At 36.0% G+C, this 6,558-nt stretch overlaps 1 protein-coding gene across 1 annotated transcript in view; it reads left to right on the top strand.

Annotated features, from left to right (window-relative positions):
* The first annotated feature begins 2,789 nt into the window (after positions 1-2,789).
* The window catches only part of LOC109047434 (transient receptor potential cation channel subfamily M member 1-like), a 41,400-nt gene continuing 37,631 nt past the window's right edge, over positions 2,790-6,558 (top strand). Inside the window, exon 1 of the mRNA XM_042715571.1 lies at positions 2,790-3,060. The gene's annotated coding sequence lies outside the window, so the exon portion shown is untranslated. The remainder of the gene's footprint in view (positions 3,061-6,558) is intronic.

Raw genomic sequence — 6,558 nt, 5'->3', positions numbered from 1 at the left:
TGCATATATAAGACATGCTTTGATAAGTTTGAGAATGAAGTCTATTTTTAAAGTAATTCATACATATATAATGTAAATGGTAAAATTGCTAAAGATTTCCCCTCACCCACCCACTCAGTTTTGTAATGACTCCAATCCAAAAAATTTTATTATTATTGTAATTTAACACGATTTCTAATGTACAGTCTGAGATCCCTATATTTAAAATGCTTATATTTAGCATTTTTATTAAGCTATTAATTGCAAATATATATTATCAGCATAATATTTGTATAAAGTTGTACTGAAAAAAAATAAATAATTAGTGTTATTGCCTCATATAATCTACTCTGTGAGAAAGCAGAGGTTGCTATAATAGGTCTCACTCATGTTGCTGCAGGAGCCCCCATATAGAATGGAAACAATACTGTAAAATATTTATACAGTTGGCTCCACTGAGTCAAAGACTCCGAGGGCCTGGAAGTGACAAAACATTTCAAAATAAGTAACGCTCAGGCACAAAATCCCAGACTGGAAAATATATTCATATTCCCGCATTTCACAGGCAGACTGTGGGGGTGAAAACTGAGATCAGTGTTTCTAAAGTTACTTAATCTTTTTCATATGAAAGCAGGAGAGAAGGAAAGAAAAGGCTGAAGCCCACCACTTCGGCTCTAACGATGCACTATTCTCCTGTGGGAAAGCATGTACTCTCTTTCAATCCTATTCACAATAGACTTCTCTGGAAAGTTCCAAGTGTTCATTGAGAGCAAGTCTACATGGCATTCAGAGAGCCATCTGGTTGTATTACTTTACATATTCTTTCACCACCACGAGAACTGGGTGTTCTTGCGTTTCATGCAGTGTTTCTGAGGCAAATCCTATCATAGCATAACGACAAGACAGCAGTTCCAGTTTCACAACATGGCTGCCTCAAAACCCAAATGGAAGAAAGTGCAACCTAGAAAGATTCATTTTATAAAATAATTTATTTACAATTATTCTATTTGGTCTTATTTTACATTTTAAAATAACTTTTAAATTGTTATACATAGTTTTATTCTATATTTATGATTCTGTAATCTTTTTGTATTTTATCTATTTGTTTTCTTTTTATTTATTATATAATTAACAAAAGCAAAAAAGGCCTCTAACACTAGCGTGCTCTGTTCTTTTTCTATTCTGTTTTCTTTTTATTTATTATATAATTAAAGAAAACAAAAACCTTGCTATGTGTACTGCATTAAGCTAACTAAGACTTGTTATAGCACTTGCATATCATTGCTCTTTTGTTGATTTTGGCTGTTGGCTTTGGATAAAAGCGTCTGCTAAATTACTAAATGTACATGTAATGTAATTACATTGTTATTACTCCATAATGCATCGCAGGATGGTTCGCCTGACCATACAATACCAAGTACTTCTGCAAAATGCATACATTTTAAATGACACGCAGAGTCCCACACATTGAGCCACCCACTCTATCGTTCTCCTATTATAATTTGAGTTCTTTTCTCAATAATCACCAAAATGTTTCAGGAGTAGATTAAATCACATTCTCAATTTCACCACGCAAGTGAGATGACTCAGCCATTCTGCTATACTTTCAAGAAACACCACATTCTCCTGGGGCTCTGCATCATTACTGATGATTGTTGCACATGACCTCTCGGGTTTTGAGATGTAATCCCAGTGGACTTACGAACAGTTTGTAAGGACAACCTGACCGCACCACCAGGTGGTACAGACCAAGGCCATGCTGTCCTAGAACACAAAGGCCATATACTGTAGCTGTGTGGACTGATTAGACTGTTTCCTTGTAGGACACATGCCATATTTATTCATATTGTATATACTTTATGTTTTTATCTATATAAAGCTGATTTAATGAGACCTGAGGCTCAATCTGTCATAGTTGATGTGTTAAATTTAAAAGTGCAATTTGTTTCTTCTTAGAAGAACAATGCTGATGTTTTCCATCCAAAGAGAATAGTGAATAGAGAGACAGACAGATGAGGGATAGATATACTGATGGATGGATGGATGGATGGATGGATGGATGGATGGACAGATAGACAGATAGATGATCGTAGATGTAAAGTCCCATTAAAGCTGTCAACTTTTTACCTGATACGTTTTAAGCAAAGTCATTATGGGCGGAAACTGATATTTTCCCATCAAGACTCATGTGGGTTGTGCATGTGATTCCTTTCCCTCACTGGGCAAGCAAAGAAGGACAATAATGTGGCACCCTCTTACACACTGTCTCTCATAATCACCACTTGACTGCACGCTTCCCATCAACGTGTCATCATGACCTGAAAGTCTGATTGGCAAACACACCTCAAAGGACTGAAGGTCACATAATATAGTTCAGTTCGTCGTCTTTCTGTGAAAGGTATAAATTAGAAATAACCTGTACTCTCATCACAGCCTGACTCTGATAACTAGGGCTTGACTGCTGAAAAAAGATTTTGTGTTCACTGTTTGTTTTCTCTCTCTCTTTCTTTAATTTTTTTTTTTGTGTTTTATATTGAAGTTACTGTACCCTTTAAATGTCAGTTCAGCAGCTTTGGCACATGTGAAACTCAGAGGCTGTTTACTACTTGTGGTTTAGCTTTGTTCTTTTCATCTACAGTTGGGAAACATATCATTTCCCATCATGCATGTAACAACTCTCTTCCTGTTCGTCTTCAGACAGTGCCCTCTTATGTTGATCTAGGACCAGTTTTGTCCCAGCCCAATTCTGATCGTAACCGTCAAAAGAGAAACCACAGAACTGGTCTCAGATCAGTACCCAAAGACAACTTAAACAAAACCTTCTGCGCACTTGAGCAGCGCACAACATATAACAAAAGTGCTTAAACCTACAAAACAAACCTGATCATGAGAAAAAAAAAACCTGCACGAACTTCCCGAATAACATCGACAGTGCTCTTGCATAATATAGTGGCTGGTCAATCATCTCACATGTTGAAATTTCCGCCCATGTCCTTGGCAAGATTCCTGACCTCAATGACTACCGTGGATCACGCTGTTCTGCTGTTCTCCAGCTGGATATTCAGGTTACACGTGCCACAGGTAATTTATGTACTTATCTATCTCAGCAATAAAGCAGTAAATTGTCATTTACAGTTTGAGCTATAACAGTTAAGCCACTTTAATGACTCCATGAAATTAAAATATAGCTTTTAGTTTTATGCCTAAGTCCATGTGCTACTGTACTCTTAAATGTTGCATAAATGAGTATTTAAAATTTATAGTCGTTGTCTTTCGGGGAACAGACCAAAAACACTGATGACTCATCCTGCACCACAGATTTTTGTCCAGTCAAATGCTCTTTAGATTGAGAAAGTCACACTCATAAATGCAATCTGCCACAGACTAGATAGATAGATAGATAGATAGATAGATAGATAGATAGATAGATAGATAGATAGATAGATAGATACCACAAGAAGGTCATATTGGTTATGCTAATTAGTAAAAATCAGTGACATGCTAAGCGTAAATTGATTTTTTAAGGCAGATGCTTGCTGAGGCTAGCAGTAATCCACTCTGAAACAATGCTGCAGGGAAAGGCTTTGTCCGCTTCACACAATACAGTTTAAAAAGAACGAATTGTAACAAACTCTCTTTAACTATGTCTGCTCACTGCCTGTGAGAAGCTTCTCTATTCACGAGGCATCAATCAGTGGGCTGGTAGGACATGTCTGATGGAGGAAGAGGAGGAAACCTTCATCTATCTCTATCTTTCCCTTCAACCACACAGTTTGAGCCTCAGGCTCTGTATTAGCACGCCTTTATGACGGCGTGTATAGAGGGCCTCTTGGCAAACCCTATTCAAACTCAACAGCGATGTGTAATCTACAAGCGCACTATGTACACTACGTTCATGTAACCTATATCACACAATAGCATGGCCTTAGGGTACACATATGTAATGTACTCAAGGTAGGACTTTGAACATTGCTTTTCCCATTCTTTATCAAAAGACGTAATCATTACTACTGGAGTTCAACAGTGACCACCCACTTTTACAGCAGCCTTTGGTAAAGGATTTTCCCCATGCATTTTCTTCATAGTGTTTTCTAAAGTCAATATATAAATATAATTTGGAATAATAATAAATTGAAATAATATTTCTATATTTTTAATCAAATAAATGCAGCATTGGCAAGTTTAAAAGAATTCGGTAACATAGTGCAGTATCCTACTGTTGCGCTACATAGGGCACAATCTACAATCACATTATAACATCTGTCCCAAAAAACTTTGTCATGCGGGATAAACTATGGAAATTGAAAATTGAACATCAATATTCCAGCATCCAAACCTCACTGCGGATGTCAATAGGCTTTACATATTAAAAGCCAAACAAGCTGTGGCCTCTAGCAGCTAATGAGAGGACAGATTAACAAGGCTCTCATTAAATGAGAACAAATCCTTCTGAAACACAGAGAGGTCACCACTGGTCACCAGATGGATTTGAGGTCAACTGCCAAACTGAAGCACCAAAATCACTGTTAAGACTATTGAATGTAATTTTGAACTCTTAAGATTTATTTAATATTGTCCTTATTCAAAATTGTTTCAAAATCACTACAAAGAACTGGATTGTTCCTATTAATGTTTTCTCAAGGGATTTTCAGCTTGAAGAAAATGTTCTGAGGGCGGACCAACTGACCACAATAAAATCAAGAGTAAACACGACAGTAAAATGGCCACTGACTCTTTTTGGAAACTTCAGCTCCATAGGCCTGCACAGCAAACATCTATATTTTGAATTACTGTATATAGTGCAGTAGGTGTGCATTTCTGCTTTCAAACAAATTGTTTGTCAGGAAAAAAACAAAATAAGTATTGCAGGTGGTAGCATGTGAATGCCATCTTCAAGTGCTTGTGATTTCACAGATTCACAGATTTGTTCTTTTGGAACTAAACAATGACCCCAAAAGACTGCGATAAACAGTATATGTAGGAAGCCATGGGATATAATACAATAATATATTTTTCAATAAACAAGCAGTATGTGGGCTTTCATTACACCAATTTTTAGCTGACCTCACCCTTGATGCCTAATGCATGGTTTTTATGATTTCTTTTTTTTTCTTTTCTTTTTTTTTTTTGAGTGCAGGAAGTATAGGTATTATTGCATGTTCTTACATCCTGAGGTTGTAAAGTATTTTTTATTTTATTTTTTGGCCTTGAATGGAATTCATTAGTTACTTAACTATATGTGACACATGCTCTTTACATTCAAAATTGGACTTTGTAGACATAAACGATCAAGCACTGTACACAAAACCACTGTTAACAAGTTGCATAACATAGTGAGGTAAAATTGCAGGCAATAGTGTGCGTTATCTTGAAAAAGAGCTCTGATAGTTAGGGAGGAAGCAGAGATGATTGGATCACTTTTATGGTTTGTTTATTTATTCTGAAAATATTTAGCCTTAAACTATTAAATGTAGACTTTGAAAACATATAGTGGCCATTAAAATTTTAACTATGGTAATTCAGTTAAAGTCACAATGTAATGGAAGTAGCGACCAATAAAGCAAAAAATGTAAGGTGAGTTTTGTCTCAATCCACTGGTTGTTGATTGGATGGAGTCAGACATGAAAGTGAACTTGCATTCAATCTTAAAGGGTTAGTTCACTCAAAAATGAAAATTTGGCTGTTAGACAATTTTACAAATAGACAAATTAGACAATTTTTAATAAAACTCTGACTGGATTCCTCTGAAAGAAGAAAGTCATATACACCTAGGATGCCTCGGGGGTGAGTAAAACACAGCCTAATTTTCATTTTTGGGTGAACTAACCCTTTAAGAAATGGGTGGGGTTTAAACAGATAAAATGATTGGAGAAGTCCAGCATATGTCACCAGAGAGAAGTCTGTTATTTCGATCGAGTTATAACATTGTAAATAAAACATTAAAAAGGTCAAAAGATTTCTAAAAAATAAAACAGACATGGATAAGTCATTTACAATAAGATCAATAAAATGGATACTACTGTATATAAGCAGGGTGTGAATTGCCGGTTTGTGGGGTGGGGTGGGGTTCCCCCCTCTGGTCTATGGGATTAAAAAAAAACATCCCCGGGGGAATGCTGCTAAACCAAATGACCATATAAGTGTATAGACAGCTTTCTTGTTTATAACGGGGGAGTTTTTTTGAGAGTTCTTAAACTTGTGCAGTGATAACATTCTTTGATAATGCAGCCTAATGTTCTTTGCTTGCTTTCTCTATATAACTTATTAGTTGTGTGAATAACCATGGAAATTAAATTGTTACAATTAACAGGCCTAACGTACAATGTCTTTATTAAACTGTGATCACATTAAATCCAAATATTTTATGACATGACACCCATTACCTGGAACTTGCCTAAAAAGACAGATATGATGTGCGTTGTTAACAGATTACATTAAGTAACATTAGGTTACTATTAGGTTAGACTATAGCCTTACCTTTTCTCCGCCTATGGAGAAAAAAAATTCAAAAGCATCCCCCTCTGTTTTCTTTATAAATCACACCCTGTATACAAGTATGCACACTACAGACACATGAAA

Source organism: Cyprinus carpio, chromosome A25 (assembly GCF_018340385.1).
Source record: "Cyprinus carpio isolate SPL01 chromosome A25, ASM1834038v1, whole genome shotgun sequence".
Taxonomy (NCBI): Eukaryota; Metazoa; Chordata; class Actinopteri; order Cypriniformes; family Cyprinidae; genus Cyprinus; species Cyprinus carpio.
The sequence above is the reverse complement of the archived record's forward strand: the minus strand, read 5'-3'. Positions and strand labels throughout refer to the sequence as shown.